The sequence below is a fragment of the Dunckerocampus dactyliophorus genome, chromosome 21 (genome assembly GCF_027744805.1).
Source record: "Dunckerocampus dactyliophorus isolate RoL2022-P2 chromosome 21, RoL_Ddac_1.1, whole genome shotgun sequence".
In the NCBI taxonomy this organism is placed as follows: domain Eukaryota; kingdom Metazoa; phylum Chordata; class Actinopteri; order Syngnathiformes; family Syngnathidae; genus Dunckerocampus; species Dunckerocampus dactyliophorus.
Genome location: NC_072839.1, coordinates 2,501 through 23,705, shown reverse-complemented (window position 1 = coordinate 23,705; position 21,205 = coordinate 2,501). Strand labels below are relative to the sequence as shown.

At 43.2% G+C, this 21,205-nt stretch overlaps 1 long non-coding RNA gene across 2 annotated transcripts; it reads left to right on the top strand.

Annotated features, from left to right (window-relative positions):
- The first annotated feature begins 11,218 nt into the window (after window positions 1-11,218).
- LOC129174145 (uncharacterized) lies at window positions 11,219-16,515 on the top strand. Of its 2 annotated transcripts, XR_008567368.1 has the most exons (5): window positions 11,219-11,506; window positions 11,703-11,749; window positions 12,548-12,601; window positions 13,312-13,539; window positions 15,578-16,515. It is a non-coding gene; the product is annotated as an uncharacterized LOC129174145 (long non-coding RNA). The 2 variants fall into 2 exon arrangements; XR_008567367.1 differs by having other exon boundaries at window positions 11,221-11,749.
- The last annotated feature ends 4,690 nt before the right edge of the window (window positions 16,516-21,205 follow it).

Genomic DNA, 21,205 nt, shown 5'->3' with positions numbered 1-21,205 from the left:
TAGATTTCCTCTTAGCTATTATAGAGCTATATAAACGTATCAATTCTGGACATACATTTAATCAGAGGAATTTTACATGATTGAAAATATCTGAGAGATCGACAGTGCAAAACCCTGAAATGATCAATCATAAATCTACATTTCAATCATACTTACAGGTGAAATGTTCGTCCACAGCCTTTGAACTGGCGATTTGTGCAGTTAATAGCTGCACATGCAGGCATCTTAAGGCAAAATTTGTTTCCAATCCGAATTAATAAAAGAAGTTCACCACGAATGCAAAAGTTTGTCCGAGAAGTGTTTCTTGCGAGTAGCAATACGGCGGCCGTGTGGCTTCACAAGTCATCGCCAATGGGCTATCCAGATATATAATACAGATCAGTGCTTTCTGGACATGCTTCCTGATTAGCCGGAGACGTGCAGAACGCGTTTACATCCGGCTGGTCTATTTTTTGGCAGTCACATGTTAGGCATGTGTAATCTACGCCATCCGTCGATCTATTTTATGGCAGCAGGCGCCCCCGCTCCACTCCCAAAAATGTTATTAAGATAAATAGAAGTTTGAGAAATAACAACATAATCAATCTTTTTTTATATATACAATCAAACCTGTCTTAGTGGCCACCTGCCTATAGCGGCCACTGAAAAATCCCCCGCAGCAAATTTACGTGTTATAGACCCTGTGTATAGCAGTCACCTGTCCAACGCGGCCAGCGGCCACCCATTTTGTATCGCTTGGTCAATATCTGACCGCATAAAGCAGCCAAATTACCGACTCCTCAGTCACAGTCATTCATAAGATCTACACAAACTGTCAGTTGTTCCACATAAAAAAGCCGTCTTCTTTTGAGCTTGCTATTTCCTGGTCAAACATGTAACTTTAAGAGCATTTGCACCAAAACATTACCGCAAAGTAGGCTGGGAACAGGACGTGCTCCCAGCGACGCTACAATACAATACAATACTGCATTCACACTAAACACGCTAGCATGCATGCTATCGTATGTTGAACTGAGTTCGGTCGGATCTGCCTTGCGGCGTGTGGCTGGTCCGTGGTGTTTGGCGGTTTGGGCGTGGCGCTGTGGACGCTACCTCCGGTGGGGCTCCGGTGTTGGGGGGTGCTGGGGGTATCGCCTCTGGGGGGTTGGGTAGGCCGGACTGGGCATCCTGGCGGGCCGGGTAGGGCCTATGGTGTGTCCTGCGGCCTGTGGCTCGCCCGAGCCTGGGCTGTGGTGGGTGGCCGGTCGGTCATGTGTCCTTGGTCCCCCCCTGCTCGGTTTGGGCGGCGTTGGGGTATGGGGCCCCCGTCCTTCCTGTTGCACTGCACCACCTCACATACATATAGGACTTTGGGGGGTGGCCTACGGTCGGGCGTGGTTGGGGAGGGAAGCTGCCTTGCGGGGCTCCTTTGCCCCTACCGTGCCACTGACCTGTTGCCCCCCAGTTTTAATCGCAGAGTAGACACTTAGGGTTTGGGGGGGCTGGTCAGGTGAGGGGCCCTCCGAGCGGCAGCTGTCCCCCGATTTTAATTGCATCATTAGCTATCATCCACATACACCCCTATCATATACATGCACATGCGTGTCAGATACGCCCCTCAGGTACACAGAGACCAGCTCTTCATAGCTGTCCTCTTTTATTTAATTTTATTTATTTATTATTTTTTAAATTGCGTAATAGACACTTATCACATACACAGGTGGGGCGGGCTGGATTGGGGTGCCTCGTGCCTGTTCCTCGGCGCCTGCCCGCCAGGGTCGGGGGTGTGGCCGGGGGCCTGTCCGCGTGGTGGCTCGCCCGGGGAGGCCTGGCTTGTGGGATGCCCTTGTCTGGTTGGTTCTGCTCCATGGCTTCACCGAACTCCTCCCACACCCGAGTTTTTGCCTAGACCACCGCCAAAGCCGCATGCCGCTTGGCCTGCCGATACCTATCAGCTGCTTCGGGAGTCCCGCAAGCCATCCATGCTCGATAGGACTCCTTCTTCAGCTTGACGGCAGCCCTGACCTCTGGTGTCCACCATCGGGTTCAGGGCTTGCTGCCACGACTGGCACTGACCACCTTGCGGCTGCCTCAGCAATGGAGGCACGGAATAGTGCCCATTCAGACTCAATATCCTCGCCCTCCCCCGGGATACAGGCGAAGCTCTGCCGGAGGTGAGAGCTGAAGACTAGACGAACAGGAGACTCAGCCAAACGTTCCCAGCACAACCTCACTACAAGTTTGGGTCTCCCGGGTCTGTCCAGCATCCTCCCCCGCCATCTAATCCAACTCATCACCAGGTGGTGATCAGTTGACAGCTCAGCCCCTCTCTTCACCCACGTGTCCAGAACATGCAGACGCAGGTCTGATGATACGACTACAAAGTCGATTATAGACCTGCGGCCTAGGGTGTCCTGGTGCCATTTGCACTTGTGGACATCGTTATGTTCGAACATGGTGTTTGTGATGTACAAACTGTGGTTCGCACAGAAGTCCAACAACAACACAACGCACGTGTTCAGATCGGGGAGGCCGTTCCTCCCAATCACGCCCCTCCAGGTCACACTGTCATTACCCACATGGGCGCTGAAGTCTCCCAGCAAAACGACGGAGTCACCAGCACCCCTGTGATGGACTCCAAGAAGGCTGGGCACTCTGAACTGCCGTTCGGCACGTACGCACAAACGACAGTCAGGACCCTTTCCCCAACGTAGGGAAATGACCCTCTCGTTCACCGGGGACGACTCAAACACAGAGGCACCGAGCCGGGGGGCTATTAATAAGCCCACAGCAGTTCGCCGCCTCTCCCCTGCAGCAACTCCAGATTAGAACAAGGTCCAGCCCCTCTCGAGGAGTTTGGATCCAGAACCCAAACTGTGGGTCAAGGTGAGTCCGACTATATCTAGTCGGAATGTCTCAACCTCTCTCAGAAGTTCGGGCTCCTTCCCCACCAGAGAAGTGACATTCCATGTCCCAAGAAGCAGATTTGGCCGCTGAAGACCAGGTCGCCTAGGCGCCCGCCCTCGACCGCCACCCAAAGCACAATGCACCGGACCCTTATGCTTTCCCCAGCAGGTGGTGGGTCTACGGGGGGGAGATCCCGTGTGGCTTGTTCGGTCCGAGCCTGTCGGGCCCCACGAGTGAGAGCCCGACCACCAGGCGCTCGCCTGCGAAATAAGGAGAGTATCATAGTATCATAGTAGTCATTGTCGCATTTGAGGAGAAATTCAGTGCCTCCTAAATTCCTAAAGGTTTTATTAGGAATATAAAAACAAAATTTGTGTTGATGTTTAATACAGTGTCTGAACCAGATTATTTTGATTGTGCCATTAATACATTCAGTCTATAGCCTTAAGGCCGCCTTCATTATATTCTTGAACCATTGTACCTTTTTTAATGTAGTGTGTTTTCCCTTCCAGGTGTAATTAAAATTTACCTGATTAATGGCCTTAATTACATTTTTAGATATTGATAAGGAGTAAGCTGTGTAGATAAATCGAGAAATGCATTCAAATTTTGTAAGAAAAGTTCTACCGAAGATAGAAATGTATTTGTGAGATCAAGAATTGAGATGAGTTTTGTTTTTGTCTAGGTTGTTCCACATATTACCTTTAGTTAAAGGGTCCATATATTTAGTTATGTGTATGCCTATATATTTGACAGTGGTTTAACAGGAATATTGTCAGTAGTTGACTGATTGGAATTATGAATAGGTAGTAATTCACATTTGTCTAGCTTTTATTTTAGTCTATACACTTTAGAGAAAAAAAAATATCCAGATTTAATTTTAGTCCATACGCTTTAGAGAAAAAAAGTACTGTATCAATAATTTTACACCGTCGATCACAGTTTTTCATGAAAATTGCTGTATCATCTGCTAGCTGGCTAATTATCAATTTGTTTCCCAAAACTGTTAGTTTTTCACAATTACAGTTCTGAATGAGAATAGAGAGCATCTCTGCTGCTACAGTACAATGAATAGTAAGGGAGAGATTGGGCATCCCTGTTTAATACCCTAATCAATTAAAAACCTTGGGGATGTACCATGTGGTAGTACAACTGTATTGTTAGTATCCTTATAAATCAATGTAATTATATTTAAGAATTGCTTACCCAAACCAAATAGCTCTCAAGTCCGAAACATAAACTTGTCCTCAATCATGTCAAAGGCTTAAAAAAAAGACTAGAAACAAAATAAAGCCATCATCTTTTATTAGGTGGTTGTAGTTGAGTAAATCCAGTATGTCTTACATTGTTGCGTATTGAGCAATCATTAATAAAACTTGAATGCGTGTCTGAAATAATATCGTCAATACCGCTTTTTAATCTATTTGCATAAATATGGGTGATCATTTTGTAATCATTGTTTAGTAGAGTTATGGGGCGGAGGCTGTCAATTAGCATTGGGTCCTTGCCAGGTTTGGGAATTAGTGTTATGACTGCCTGCTTCATGGTAGTTGGTAAAATAAACTTTGTGGAGATTTCTTTCAGCATATTGATTTTACAGATGAATCCAGAAGTGTTTATAAAAGTTACTTATAAGGCCATTCGACCCAGGGGATTTGTCTGAAGCTAAACATTTCAAAGCTCTTTGTCCCGCCTCCAATCGGATTTCTGCATCACATACATTGCTAAAACACTTGTCAACAGTAGGGATCTGTCCTTTGACAGATTGAAAAAGATCTTCTGCATCTGCATGACAATAGGAAAAGGGAGTACAGTTGACTATAAAACTGGAAAATCGCCTTTGAAATCCTAGCAGGATCCGTGCATTCGTGGTCATCAATTATGAGCTTCTTTATTGTATTTCGTTACTGCTTCGTTTTTTCTAGTCGACAGAAATAAGCAGAACTTCTTTCCCCCTCTTCTATCCAGTTTACTCTCGATGGAATGTTGGCTCCGTTGGCTTTATTCATGTAAATATTGTCTAGTGCGGCGTGTAAGATAAGTGTAAGATTAATTTTTGTTTGTCATCTTCATTTAGTAAAGTCTTATTACAAATACTGTGATTTTCTTTAACAGTGTCAGCTTCCTTTTTTTTATTGGCTTGATTTAGAACTTTACCATACGAGATAGAAATTTGCCATATTTTATATTTTAAATATTCCCATTTATCCCTGTAGTTTGATAGTGATGAGTCTTTGTTTATATCATCAATTGTACTTTTTATGTCCTGACAGAAAGGGTCATATTTAAGAAGACTTGAATTGAATTTCCAATATCCTGTATTCCGTCTTTGTGTATTTGTAGGAGTTAAAGGGAGTTTGATACTACAGTGATTTGTAAGTGGTGCAGCAGAGATAGCAGAGTTTAGTTGTAGACCATCTGCAAATTCTGAAACAAGCCAATAGTCTAATCTAGGTTTAATTGTTCCATCTGGTTGAAACCAGGTAAAGATTTTGAACATCTGGGTGTAGATCACGCCACATATCACGCCCAGTTCGAAGCGTGCTTGAATCTGTTGCATCCAACCTCAGACATCGTAGAGGCAATTCTATAAGGTCAGTATAAGACATGTAAGTCATGTTGGAGCATAAATAGTGGTGTCTTGCTCAAACAATATGTGCAGTTATGTACACGATGTCGAAGTTGATGAGGTGAGGCGGAGGTCGCCGTCTTGTGAACATTAATGGCACAGCAGCTTGTTAAAAATAATGGAAGCAATTGTTTGAACTGGTTCATTTGCAATCCGTAACAAAATATGAAGGACTTTGCCAAAAATTTACACAAATTTGAAAGTATTTTTCTCTCACTTCATTTGTCACTTTGAATGAAAGCTTTCAATATCTCCTCCTCCAACTCCAGCACGACGACTATGCTCGAGCACTCCTCTTCAAAGGTAAATAACATTTATCATTACGTATTATTATATCATTTTATTACTGTTATTTTCATTAATTATCCTCATTTAACATTACTACTGCATCCAAACTCCTATTTACATACATACGCATATACTGTATACAGACCCTTTCCAAAAAATTAGAATGTCATGGAAAAGTTGTTTAATTTCCATAATTCCATTCAAAAAGTTAAACTTTCATAGATTATAGATTCAGGGCCCACAATTTAAATGATTTCAAGTATTTATTTGTTTATTTTTACATAATTTGGGCTTCCAGCTCATTAAACCCACGAAAACAGGAATTCAAAAAATTTGAATACTGTGAAGAAATCAGCCCAAATTTTGCAGGCATGAATGTTTTAAAGTGAGTGTCACACACTGATCATCTACTTAACTCAAATCACCTGCACAGGCTTCCCCAGGTGTCATTAAATTGCTTCAGTTTGGTTCAATTGTCTCATTTCGGTTCAATATAGGGAAAAAGGCAGACATGACAACTGGCCAGAAGACCATCATTGATACCCTCCATAGGATGGGTAAGCCACAAAAGTTCATAGCTAAGGAGGCTGGTTGTTTACAGAGTGCTGTGTCCAAGCATATCAACGGAAAGTCTAGAGGAAGGGCAAAATGTGGCAGGAGAAAATGCACCAGCAAAAGAGATGACCGTGGACTTCAGCGGATTATCAAACAGGGAAGATTCAAGAATCTGGCAGAGATCCAGAAAGAGTGGAATGAGGCGGGAGTCACAGCTTCAAAAACCACCACATTCAGACGCATCCGGGAGATGGGCTACAACTGTCGGGTTCCTCGGGTCAAGCCACTTCTGAACCTGAGCCAACGTAGGAAGCGTCTCCACTGGGCCAAGCAGAAGAAGAACTGGACTGTTGGCCAGTGGTCCAAGGTCCTCTTTTCCGATGAAAGTAAAGTGTGCCTTTCATTTGGGAATCAAGGTCCAAGGGTTTGGAGGAAGACGGGTGAGGAACAGAACCCAAGCTGCCTGAGGTCCAGTGTGAAATATCCACAGTCCGTCATGATTTGGGGTGCAATGTCCGGTGCAGGTGTTGGTAAACTCTGCTTTCTTAAATCCAAGGTCACCGCAACAGTCTACCAGCATGTTTTAGAGGACTTCATGATTCCTTCTGCTGAGGATCTGTATGGAGATGCAGATTTCATCTTCCAGCAGGACCTGGCCCCTGCCCATACCGCCAGAAGCACCAAAACCTGGTTTGATGCCCATGCCATCACAGTGCTTGACTGGCCAGCCAACTCACCGGACCTAAACCCCATTGAGAATCTATGGAGTATTCTCAAGAGGAAAATGAGGGGCACCAGACCCAACAACAAAGAAGAGCTGACAGCAAGCATCAAGGAAATCTGGGCTTCCATAACTCCCAGGCAATGCCACAGGCTGATTGCTTCAATGCCACGTCGCATCGAGGCAGTGATTAAAGTAAAGGGATTCCCAACCAAGTATTGAAGATTGACATATCGTTTTGAAAGTACCATATTTTGATTGATTTGATGTGATCCTAATTTCTTTCTTTTTTTTCCCTGCAAAAACTGAGAAGTAAATGGTGATTTCTTCACAGTATTCTAATTTTTTGAATTCCTGTTTTCGTGGGTTTTATGAGCTGGAAGCCCAAATTATGTAAAAATAAACAAATAAACACTTGAAATTGTTTAAATTGTGGGCCCTGAATCTATAATCTATGAAAGTTTAACTTTTTGAATGGAATTATGGAAATTAAACAACTTTTCCATGACATTCTAATTTTTTGGAAAGGGTCTGTATGTGTACACGTATATGTAGTACCTATATCATTGGTAATATTACCTTTTCCCCTACTTAAGAACAATTCGACATAAAAACTGTCGTCTGGAACCAATTGTGTTTGTTAGTTGGGGACTTAGTGTACTTTGTCCACTGTTTCGATATTGCAACGTCGTCGCCATATTGGATGTGTCAAGGCTGCGCTGTGAATAAATACACGTACATTTACTTAGTTTCATAAAATGCCTCTCTACAAAGTAAGCTAATGCCTCTCGTTTATATGCACAATTGTGTGGCTGCAGCCTCTGCAGCCATCTGAAGATGAGCTCCAAATGACAGCTTCGTCTGATGCCACAGCTTCGTCTGATGCCACAGCTTCTGCTGTGTCCCGTTTCACCGTGCACAAAAAACGGCATCCCCTGGAGGTTCAAGCTTCTGGTGTCGTTCAGCAGCATGTTGGTTTGTCACCAGTCTGTGGGTCCCTCAGGGAGGGAGTGGGTTAGGGTTAGGGAGGGAGTGATGTCGTCATGTTTGTGGACCTTCCTCAGGATCCCGTCAGCACTCTTCACCGGCATGTCTATGATTGAAATGTCAGATTAAATTATATGGCCTTCACACATGTTGGAACAAAACTGTTGACTTGTTTGTCACAGGTCAGCGTAGGTCACTTGACAAGGCTCAGGGATCTTAAAGTACACTATTCATTTTTTTCCCCCTCCTTGGTGCACTACGTTGTGTATTGCTTTGTATATCTGTCACAAGCTACCGTTGGTCACCTGAAGGGTATCACTTCTAGCTAGCAAGGCGGCTCGTGTCTTTTTTTCATGTACATTTACACCAATTTTACCAAAAATTGAAGGTAAGTCCAAAAAAAAAAACATTTATCTTGAAAGTATCAAGTCAGAATTGTCTGAAATGTGCTCATAACCACATTTTTGATGAAATATTTTGAAAATCTGACCCAGTGACACAGGAAAACGATAACTTACCTTCTCATGCTGCAATCTGGTTGGACGAACGTTTTTCACGAATAACTCCCAAACGGTAAGTCCTACTGACTCTGAACCAATTTCAGCCCGCCATGATGCTGCGACGAGCTTTCTAACGTTACCAAGAACGTTTGATGACTTTCGGTTCCCGAGATACACCATGTAATTTAAATGATTACGTCAGATTTTTTTTTGTATCTCTTTAAGTTAGGAGGAGCCAGACTCTGCAAATCAATGTTGTTTGACTGGTGTAGGAATTGCTTTGAATACTTTATTAAATTCTGATTTTCTACAATTAATACTATGAACTGAACAGAAGATTTTCTATGATAACCAGGTGCCCAGGTTATCCCTAAGATGAGATGTTGACCAAATACCTTTATCCATCCAGTGTTTTAAAAGTGATTTTCCATTACACAGAACATGTCTATTATTCAAGATCGGTGTTTGGTGTGGTGTAAAATTATGATTATACACAAGTTTCCAGCATAACAGAACCTGCTTGTGAAAGGACAACTTAATGGGTAGTTTTTCTATATTATAGTCACATTTAAGGACGGACTCTAAACCTCTGCAGAGACAAAACCAAATACTATTTCTATCTTGCACAAAAGATTTTAACCATTTTATTTTTAAGACGACATTTCTTCTTTTCCTTTTGGCTTTTCCCTTCAGGGGTCGCCACAGCGAATCAATTGCCTCCATCTAACCCTGTCTTCTGCATCCTCTTTTCTCACACCAACTACCTTCATGTCCTCTTTCACTACAGTCATAAACCTCCTCTTTGGTCTTCCTCTATGCCTCCTGCCTGGCAGTTCCAAACTCAGCATCCTTCTACCTATATATTCCAAAACCAAACCATCTCAGTCTGGCCTGTCTGACTTTATCTCCAAATCCTCTAACATGTGCTGTCCCTCTGATGTACTCATTCCTGATCCTATCCTTCCTGGTCACTCCCAGAGAGAACCTCAGCATCTTCATCTCTGCGACTTCCAGCTCTGTCTCCTGTCTTTTCCTCATTGACACTGTCTGTAGACCAAACAACATTGCTGGTCTCACCACAGTTTAGTACACCTTTCCTTTCATTTTAGCTGAAACTCTTCTATCACACATCACACCTGACACTTTTCTCCACCCGTACTATCCTGCCCATACACGCTTCTTCACCTCTTTTCCACACTCTCCATTGCTCTGGACTGTTGACCCTAAGTACTTCAAATCCTCCACCTTCTTGATCTCTTCTCCCTGTAACCTCACTCTTCCACTTGGGTCCCTCTCATTCACACACATGTACTCTGTCTTACTGTGGCTAACCTTCATTCCTCTCCCTTCCAGAGCAAACCTCCACCTCTCTAGCTTCTCCTCCACCTGTTCCCTGCTCTCAGTGCAGATCACAATGTCATCTGCAAACATCATAGTCCATGGAGATTCCTGTCTAACCTCGTCTGTCAGTGTGTCCATCACCATAGCGAACAAGAAGGGGCTAACCCTAACCCTGATGCAGTCCCACCTCTACCTTGAACTTCTCTGTCACAGCTACAGCACACCTCACCACTGTCTTCCAGTCCTCATACATGTCCTGCACAGCTCTAACATACTTCTCTGCCACTCCAGACTTCCTCATACAATACCACAGTTCCTCTCTGGGCACCCTGTCATAAGCTTTCTCCAGATCTACAAAAACACAATGCATCTCCGTCTGGCCTTCTCTGTACTTCTCTATCAACATCCTCAAAGCAAATACTGCCTCTGTAGTACTCTTTTTTTTGGCATGAAACTATACTGCTGCTCACAAATGCTCACTTCTGCCCTTAGTCTAGCTTCACCTACTCTTTCCCATAACTTCATTGTATGGCTCATCAGCTTTATTACTCTGTTGTTGGCACAGCTCTGCACATCTCCCTTGTTCTTAAAAATGGGCACCAGCACACTTCTCCATTCCTCAGGCATCTTTTCATGATCTAAGATCCTGTTGAACAACCCAGTCAGAAACTCTACTGCCACCACTCCTAGACACTTCCAAACCTCTACGGGTATATCAGGACCGACGGCCTTTCCACTCTTCATCCTCTTCAATGCCCTCCTCACTTCATCCTGACAAATCTTTGCTACTTCCTGGTCCACAAAAGTCACCTCTTCTAGTCTTTGTTCTCTCTCATTTTCCACGTTCATCAGCTCTTCAAAGTACTCTTTCCATCTTCCCATCACACTACTGGCACTTGTCAATAAACTTCCATCCCTATCCTTAATCACCTTAACCTGCTGCATGTCCTTCCCATCTCTCTCTCTGTTTTGCCAACCTGTATAGATCAATTTTTAAGACGGCATTTAGACATTCAAAATCGATTGCTAGTAAGCCACCTTCTTTATATTCTTTAGTAATTTCAGATTTGTTGATATAGTGAACTTGGTTTTTCCAAATGTAATCAAAGTTTAGTTGATTAATTGCTTTGCAGTGGATAGTGCATTGGACTTCTTGATATGAAGGGGAGCAAGTCTGATGCGTGCGAGTTAGGATGTGAATTAAGGCTTTCAAAAATATGCTATGTTCTTTGTGTTTCTCCTTTTATTTGCATACCTTTAATTTCGTTGTAAATAAAGATTATAAAAAAGACGTCAGTCTATTTTCGAAGTGGCCACAGGAGGGCGATAGAGGCTCAGATCAACGTTGTATGTCTGTCACAGGGCACCGTACTGATTAGGCCGTAAACGGTGGCGACACGCGACATAAGGCTGTCAAAACCCCCTGGCTATGTTTCATGTGTTGTTAGTTGTACACCCTTAGTGTCGTTGTAGTTCGTTGTAAGTAAATATTTTTAAAAGACGTTAGTCTATTTCCGAAGTAGCCACAGGAGTGCGATCGAGGCTCAGCTCATAAATGCACGTCCGTCACAGGCCACCGTACAGATGGTGCAGTAATTGGTGAGGTCACGTGAAATAAGGCTTTCAAAACCTTCAAAATGTTTTTTCTTTAAAAGCTTTTATTTGATTTTAACCCTTGGTTATGTTATTTGTGTATTCTGGTATTTGTATCCTGTCATCTTTGTGTATGCAACACAAACCACCGTATGGACGCTTTCTGTTGACGTCACTTCGTGTCTGTCCACGCGGTTCGAAGCGTACTGTTGGAATTTGTTGCCATCCAACGTGAGGCGTCGCTATAAGGTTAGTGTAAGAGGTTCATTTCATGTTTGACCATACTTGCGATATAGTTTTGCTATTAGTTTGTGGCTAAAGGTTTATTTTGAACTAATGTAAAGGATGAGGTGAGAGTCGCTTCTTTGTTTCGTCGCTTCCCGTACATGCTTCCTTATTAGCGGATAACGTGGCCCCAGTTCGAACCGTGTTTGAATCTGTTGACATCCAACTTCATATATCATAGAGGCAATGCTGTAAGGTTAGTATAAGATATGTAAGTCATGTTGGACCATAAGTAGGGGTGTTTTGACTTAGTCAAGTATCCCAGCATGCTGAAAAAGTGAGCACCTCGTACCAATTAGGCCGTAGACGGTGACGTAACGTGAAATAAGGCTCTCAACCCCCCCCCCCCGGCTATGTTCTGTGTTGTCTGTTATTTGTATACCCTTAGTTTCGTTCTAGTTCGTTGTAAAATAAAGCTTTTTTTAAAATACCTTAGTCTTTTTTCGAAGTAGCCACTAGAGGGCGATAGAGGCTAAGCTCATAAATGTCCTTCACAGGCCACAGTACTGATGTAGCAGTAATTGGTGAGCTCACGTAAAATAAGGGTCTCAAAACATAAAAAAAGTTATGCTTTAAGTTTTTACTTGATTTTAACCCTTGTTATTTATGTATTCTGTTATTTGTATCCTGTTAATTTCGTTGTAAATGTGTTTTCGAAGTAGCAACAGGAGGGCGATAGAGGCTCAGATCATCTTTGTATATGCATCAAAAACCACCATATGGTCGCTTTCTGGTTATGTCACTTCCTGTTTGTCCACGCAGATCGAAGTGTACTGTTGGAATCTGTTGCCATCCAACGTGAGGCATCGCTATAAGGTTAGTGTAAGAGGTTAATTTCATGTTTGAACATAATTACTAAAAGTAGTATTAGTTTGTGGCTACAAGTAGTTAATTTGGACTGTTGTAAGGGATGAGGTGAGAGTCACTTCCTGGTTTCGTCACGTCCTGTACATGCTTGCTTATTCATGGAAAATGTGGCCCCAGTTGGAAGCGTGTTTAAATCTGTTGGCATCCAACTTCATATAACATAGAGGAAATGCTTTTAGGTTAGTATATGACATGTTGGGCCATAAATAGTGGTGTTTTGCTCAAATAATAGGTCCATCTATATACATTATGTTGAAGTTTGTGGTATGAGGTGGAGGTCGCTATCTTGCGGACATTAATGGCACAGCAGCATGTTAAAAATTATGTAAGCAATTGTTTGAACTTGCTCATTTGCAGTTCGTTGCAAAATATCAACGGCTGCTAAAAATGTACACAAATTGAACAGTGTTGTTCATACATTTGTCACTTAGAAAACTAAACATGTAACTCGAGAACACTGTTTTTAATTGCAATAATTGGTACGGAACAGTACGTACAGAATCTTAGGTAAATGCAGTCTTACAGGACAGTATTAATGTAAACTCAATGAAAATGTAATTAAAAAAAGTGTGAGGGCTAATAGTTGGAGAAAAAAAAATTAAATGCAGGAATTCATCTTAGAAAACTGAATATTACAAGTCCTCCAACTTGTGTTGCAGAAGAAAAGCTGCTGGTGCTGCTCACCAGCTTGTGGGGCCCCTCTGTAGCCATCTGAAGATGAACTCCAAATGGCAGAGTCATCTGATGCCACAGCGCTGGTGTCGCTCAGCAGTTGGTTGGTTTGTCACCAGTCTGTCGGGCCCTCGGGGAAGGAGCAAGGTCATGTTTGCAGATCCTCAGGATCCTGTCAGCGCTTTTCACCGGCATGTCAATGAAGACATGTTTAAGTAAGTGATATGGCCTTCATACATGTTGCACAAAACACCAGATAGATGAGTAGATTTAAAAAAAAAGAAAGAAATGGAATTCATACACACCAGTGCCATGACTGGTGGGTAGACTGTAAAGCATACTTTGACATGGGCGAGGGGGACACTGTTAGAAGGGCACGAGCCTGAAGAGGAAGGACAGATTCACCAGTGTGAGATCTATGGAGTTAGGTTTAAGTCAGCTAGTGTCTGAGGCTCAAATTAAGTTTTTGTAACAGGAAAAATCTGATATTTGGGGAAAATTGTCATATGGGGTAGTAGTATACAATTCTGACTTTTTTTTTAGGTATGAAAACTAACTTTATTTGTATAGAACATTTCAAAACAATGTTTCAAAGTACTTTACAGTGGAAGAATAACAACAAAAACAACTTGGTATAGATTAGGAACAATAACAATAACTTTTCATCCCCTACATCAAACAATATTGAGATATAATACCAATAATACTATGTCGACGTCTCAAATTCTAATTGAGAAGGCCAGGTCTGAAGGTCACTTCTTCGTGTGGTAGTCCAAGAAACAATTTTTGTCCTTTGTATAGCACAAAAGTACTTTACACTTCAGACAGGCCATTTGTGTGTAGCCATTCTTGCACACTCTGCATCATCCACGTTTATCAGCATGGATGGGAAAATGATCGAATCGGTCTAGTCTGACCTCAACTGATGGCGCAATGATCCTCTGACCTGGAGGTGAAGATGTGGCAGCTTGACTGCGTTCTGGAGCCTCTTCCGATGACAGTCGTCCTCTTTTCCGACTGTTCAAGTTAGCCCGTTTGCCAACCTTGATGAGGGCATCTGCAACTTGAGCGCGGATGTCAAGAAGCGGCATATACTTCTTCTCCTGCTTCTGGGTGAGATGACGGCGGTAGAGGAGCCAGCCATTGACCAGTGATAGGTCAATCAAATAGTACAAGATGCGCAGATACCAACGACGTGGGCGGAGTTCAATACGATAGAGTGCAGCAAACATGTCTGCAAAGTCAACTCCTCCCATGTTATTGTACACCTTGACAATGTGGGGTCTGTCCACTACGACATATTCCTTCTTCTCTTTTGACCACCTTCTGCATATATCAACAGGATCAGGGCCAATGAAGGATGATGCCAGTAACACTGCCTTGTTATCATACCACTTCACGATTGCCATCCCACTTGTCATTTCATATTTCACTTCATATGCACCACGCCCAGCCTTTGAAAGTTCCTTGTCACTTTTGAGGGTACATCCACGTAGACGGTTTCGATTGATGGTAGCAACTGATAGAATTCCTATTTTCTTCAGTTCCACAATGAGTTCAGGTGAAGTGAACCAGTTGTTGAAGAAGCACTTGTAGTTCAGTCCTTTCGGAACATCTGATACGAGACGAAGCCTCGAGAGGGATATACCAGGGGTCACCAACGTGGTGCCCGCGTAGCACTCCACGACCACATGAGGTTGCCTGCAAGCCTGCTCTTCATTCAGGTTTTCAGTTAATAATGAAAGAACAGTAGAAAGAAATGCATTCTGAAATACAAAATGTGAGTTGTGGACACCAGCATTTTGTTAATTTTCTGGTAAAACAAGCATATTTGCTTTGTTTGGGTTTAAAATAAGCTCTGAAAATAAATGTTACAAAAATGAGTAGCTCTTGGCCATTTTCATTTTGTAAAAGTAGCTCTCACAAAGAAAAACGTTGGTGACCCCTGGTATATGCGCACCGCCCGTTGAAACAACTTTCAAGATGTATGGGAAGTCCGCATCAACAATAACCTCTATCATTCCTCATTTACAATTATTTCACATTGTTCTCTGTGTGTAAAATTATAATTATGCTGTTTAAAAATGTAATTTTTAATGTTTTCCAGGGGCTAGAATGGATTCATTGGATTAACATTATTTCCTATTGGAAAAATTTCTTGGTTTTCATGTTTCGGTTTTTGTCTGACTTTTTGGAAGTAATATATTAAAACGTAGATTCTGCTGTGTTTACAGTGTGTGTTTGTGTGTCCAGAGAGTTTTCGGAAGAGGAGTTTGAGGACAGAGAAAAGAGCTAGTCTGAGGACGTGTTTGAGCCATACTTGGAACAAAGGTTGGTAGAGATTCATCAGACAAGAGCAAATTCAAACGCAAAGGGTAAGTAAAGTCTTACTTTTTTACAACGCCTTATGGGCTGAATAGGTGAATCCCTATTACATGCATCATTGTTGACTGTCAGCACATTATCACAAATGTACATGTTAGCACATTTTACAACATGTCTATGAAAGTTGTTAGAAATTGTTTTACAAGGTTTTTATAGGCCCTATACGAGAGGCGAATCGTAGGGGTGTAACGCTTTGTTTTAATAATGGTTCCATTCGTGGTAGCGATTTGATTCAATGACGATATTTAGAACGATACGATCCAAAATTATTCATGAACTTGAAATGGATTCTGTAACTTTTTAGCTAAAAATGTAACCAGTGTGACTGAAACAAATACCCGCATACTGGACGTACTGGACGGTGTAGGTGCCGTTTCCTAGATTCGCATTGTTTTTTTTTTTTTTGTAATCGGGTATAAATTAAATATAGTTATAAACAAACAAGTAAGGAACAATAAATGGAAAATGCCTTGAGATTTCATTTGAAGAAAGTGCAACCAACACAGTTGTCATAAAAGTCAACATTGTAGCCATTTACATTTTTCATCATTAAAAAGTCCAGGGAAGAAAAGTGTAATTTCACATAGGCCTCACTGCAAATTGCATGCACACAGTAATGTCGGGGCAAAATGAAATGTCATCTACAGATAGATATTAAAGTGAATTTATATCGTATATACTTTTCATCGTTTTGTGACAGTCCGATCCATGAGTTTGAAAGGCGTAAAGTAGGACTTAAGTTTTGATGTGGTCCAACAGTGTATGAATGTAAAGTATATACAGTGAGGGTCATAAGTATTTGCACCCCCTGCGATTTTGCAAGTTCTCCCACTTAGAAAATAGGGAGAGATCTGAAATTTTTTTTTAGATTTTTAGATTTCTCATCATAGATGCATTTCCACTCTTAGAGACATAATCTAAAAAAAAAAAAAATCCGGAAATCACATTTTATTTTTTAATGATTTACTTGGAAATTACTATGGTTCATAAGTATTTGCACCCTTGAAATAATCAGTGCTAATATTTAGTGCAGAAGCCGTTGTTTGCAATTACAGAGGTCAAACGTTTCCCTCCAAAGATTTTCTATTGGATTTAGATCTGGAGACTGGATAGGCCACTCCAGAACCTTGATATGCTTCTTACGCAGCCACTCCTTGGTCATCTTGGCTATGTGCTTCGGATCATTGTCATGTTGGAAGATCCAGCCACGACTCATCTTCAATGCTCTGGCTGAGGGAAGGAGGTTGTTGTCCAAAATCTGACGATACACAGCCCCATCCATCCTCTGTTTAATACAGTACAGTCGTCCTGTCCCCTTTGCTGAAAAGCACACCCAAAGCATGATGTTTCCACCCCCATACTTGACAGTAGGGATGGTGTTCTTGGGATGCAACTCAGCCTACCTTTTCCTCCACACACGACGAGTGGAGTTTGCACCAAAAAGCTTCATTTTTGTCTCGTCTGACCACATGACATTCTCCCATGACCCCTCTGGCAAACTTTAGACGAGCCCGCACATGTGCTGACTTCAACAGGGGGACCTTCAGTGCAATGCATGATTTTAAACCATTATGCCGTAGTGTTCTACTGACAGGAGACTTTGAAACTGTGGTTCCAGCTCTCTTCAGGTCATTGACCAGCTCCTGCCATGTAATTCTGAGCTGATTTATCACTTTTCTAATCATGAGTGATGCCCCACGAGCAGAGATCTTACATGGAGCCCCAGTCCGAGGTAGATTAGCAGTCATGTTTAGCCTTTTCCATTTTGGAACAATTGCAGCAACTGTTGATTTATCCTCACCAAGCTGCTTTCCAATTGTTCCATAGCCTTTTCCACCTTTGTGGGGCTCTACTATTTTGTCTCTGCTGTCATTGGAAAGCTTTCTTGTCTTGCCCATGGTAACAGTTGGATTATGACTGACTGTGGGGTGTACAGGTGACAATGAGCTCAAAGGGGTGGTAGGTGGGTGGTTACTCGTGGGGTAAAGGTGGACTTTTTTTTTAGAGTGGACTGAGAGCTCTTTGAGAGTCAAAATTATTGCTGATTCTCAAGGGTGCAAATACTTATGAACCATAGTAATTTACAAATAAATAATTAAAAAAAATCATACAATGTGATTTCTGGATTTTTTTTTTTTTTAGATTATGTCTCTAAGAGTGGAAATGCATCTATGATGAAAATTTAAGATCTCTCCGTATTTTCTAAGTGGGAGAACTTGCAAAATCGCAGGGGGGTGCAAATACTTATGATCCTCACTGTAAGTATAAAGCGTGGTCATGAAGTGACAGGCAGAATGAATTGAGTGTAGCGTCTGAGGTGTAGGGATTTAATAGTCAACCACACTGTGGTCCTTGGTAACCATAACAGTTACTTTTAAATGACGTCATTCGTGCGCCCCCTCAACAGGCATGACTAAACAACATACACCAAATCATAGCGATTTAGAAGTAACGTTTAATGTCTCTCGTTGAAAGTGCAAAAAAAAAAACAATGATATAAAGCCTGGCGTGCTGAAATACAGTGTTTTATTTACTAGTATTGATTCAATCAATTTACCATTTGTTAGATTGATATGTCGTCCTGAATGTAAATTTGCTGAACACAGATCGATCTAGTTTGATCGTATAAATTGATGTAGCTGAGTTGTTACACCCCTAGTGAATCCCTGTTACATGCGTTGTGACTGTTGTCATATATGGGTTAGGGTTAGGGTTAGGGTTAGGGTTAGGGTTAGGGTTAGGGTTAGGGTTAGGGTTAGGGTTAGGGTTAGGGTTAGGGTTAGGGTTAGGGTTAGGGTTAGGGTTAGGGTTAGGGTTAGGGGTTAGGGTTAGGGTTAGGGTTAGGGTTAGGGTTAGGGTTAGGGTTAGGGTTAGGGTTAGGGTTAGGGTTAGGGTTAGGGTTAGGAGTAGGGTTAGGGTTAGGGTTAGGGTTAGGGTTAGGGTTAGGGTTAGGGTTAGGGTTAGGGTTAGGGTTAGGGTTAGGGTTAGGGTTAGGGTTAGGGTTAGGGTTAGGGTTAGGGTTAGGGTTAGGAGTAGGGTTAGGGTTAGGGTTAGGGTTAGGGTTAGGGTTAGGAGGGTTAGGGTTAGGGTTAGGGTTAGGGTTAGGGTTAGGGTTAGGGTTAGGGTTAGGGTTAGGGTTAGGGTTAGGGTTAGGGTTAGGGTTAGGGTTAGGGTTAGGGTTAGGGTTAGGGTTAGGGTTAGGGTTAGGGTTAGGGTTAGGGTTAGGGTTAGGGTTAGGGTTAGGGTTAGGGTTAGGGTTAGGGTTAGGGTTAGGGTTAGGGTTAGGGTTAGGGTTAGGGTTAGGGTTAGGGTTAGGGTTAGGGTTAGGGTTAGGGTTAGGGTTAGGGTTAGGGTTAGGGTTAGGGTTAGGGTTAGGGTTAGGGTTAGGGTTAGGGTTAGGGTTAGGGTTAGGGTTAGGGTTAGGGTTAGGGTTAGGGTTAGGGTTAGGGTTAGGGTTAGGGTTAGGGTTAGGGTTAGGGTTAGGGTTAGGGTTAGGGTTAGGGTTAGGGTTAGGGTTAGGGTTAGGGTTAGGGTTAGGGTTAGGGTTAGGGTTAGGGTTAGGGTTAGGGTTAGGGTTAGGGTTAGGGTTAGGGTTAGGGTTAGGGTTAGGGTTAGGGTTAGGGTTAGGGTTAGGGTTAGGGTTAGGGTTAGGGTTAGGGTTAGGGTTAGGGTTAGGGTTAGGGTTAGGGTTAGGGTTAGGGTTAGGGTTAGGGTTAGGGTTAGGGTTAGGGTTAGGGTTAGGGTTAGGGTTAGGGTTAGGGTTAGGGTTAGGGTTAGGGTTAGGGTTAGGGTTAGGGTTAGGGTTAGGGTTAGGGTTAGGGTTAGGGTTAGGGTTAGGGTTAGGGTTAGGGTTAGGGTTAGGGTTAGGGTTAGGGTTAGGGTTAGGGTTAGGGTTAGGGTTAGGGTTAGGGTTAGGGTTAGGGTTAGGGTTAGGGTTAGGGTTAGGGTTAGGGTTAGGGTTAGGGTTAGGGTTAGGGTTAGGGTTAGGGTTAGGGTTAGGGTTAGGGTTAGGGTTAGGGTTAGGGTTAGGGTTAGGGTTAGGGTTAGGGTTAGGGTTAGGGTTAGGGTTAGGGTTAGGGTTAGGGTTAGGGTTAGGGTTAGGGTTAGGGTTAGGGTTAGGGTTAGGGTTAGGGTTAGGGTTAGGGTTAGGGTTAGGGTTAGGGTTAGGGTTAGGGTTAGGGTTAGGGTTAGGGTTAGGGTTAGGGTTAGGGTTAGGGTTAGGGTTAGGGTTAGGGTTAGGGTTAGGGTTAGGGTTAGGGTTAGGGTTAGGGTTAGGGTTAGGGTTAGGGTTAGGGTTAGGGTTAGGGTTAGGGTTAGGGTTAGGGTTAGGGTTAGGGTTAGGGTTAGGGTTAGGGTTAGGGTTAGGGTTAGGGTTAGGGTTAGGGTTAGGGTTAGGGTTAGGGTTAGGGTTAGGGTTAGGGTTAGGGTTAGGGTTAGGGTTAGGGTTAGGGTTAGGGTTAGGGTTAGGGTTAGGGTTAGGGTTAGGGTTAGGGTTAGGGTTAGGGTTAGGGTTAGGGTTAGGGTTAGGGTTAGGGTTAGGGTTAGGGTTAGGGTTAGGGTTAGGGTTAGGGTTAGGGTTAGGGTTAGGGTTAGGGTTAGGGTTAGGGTTAGGGTTAGGGTTAGGGTTAGGGTTAGGGTTAGGGTTAGGGTTAGGGTTAGGGTTAGGGTTAGGGTTAGGGTTAGGGTTAGGGTTAGGGTTAGGGTTAGGGTTAGGGTTAGGGTTAGGGTTAGGGTTAGGGTTAGGGTTAGGGTTAGGGTTAGGGTTAGGGTTAGGGTTAGGGTTAGGGTTAGGGTTAGGGTTAGGGTTAGGGTTAGGGTTAGGGTTAGGGTTAGGGTTAGGGTTAGGGTTAGGGTTAGGGTTAGGGTTAGGGTTAGGGTTAGGGTTAGGGTTAGGGTTAGGGTTAGGGTTAGGGTTAGGGTTAGGGTTAGGGTTAGGGTTAGGGTTAGGGTTAGGGTTAGGGTTAGGGTTAGGGTTAGGGTTAGGGTTAGGGTTAGGGTTAGGGTTAGGGTTAGGGTTAGGGTTAGGGTTAGGGTTAGGGTTAGGGTTAGGGTTAGGGTTAGGGTTAGGGTTAGGGTTAGGGTTAGGGTTAGGGTTAGGGTTAGGGTTAGGGTTAGGGTTAGGGTTAGGGTTAGGGTTAGGGTTAGGGTTAGGGTTAGGGTTAGGGTTAGGGTTAGGGTTAGGGTTAGGGTTAGGGTTAGGGTTAGGGTTAGGGTTAGGGTTAGGGTTAGGGTTAGGGTTAGGGTTAGGGTTAGGGTTAGGGTTAGGGTTAGGGTTAGGGTTAGGGTTAGGGTTAGGGTTAGGGTTAGGGTTAGGGTTAGGGTTAGGGTTAGGGTTAGGGTTAGGGTTAGGGTTAGGGTTAGGGTTAGGGTTAGGGTTAGGGTTAGGGTTAGGGTTAGGGTTAGGGTTAGGGTTAGGGTTAGGGTTAGGGTTAGGGTTAGGGTTAGGGTTAGGGTTAGGGTTAGGGTTAGGGTTAGGGTTAGGGTTAGGGTTAGGGT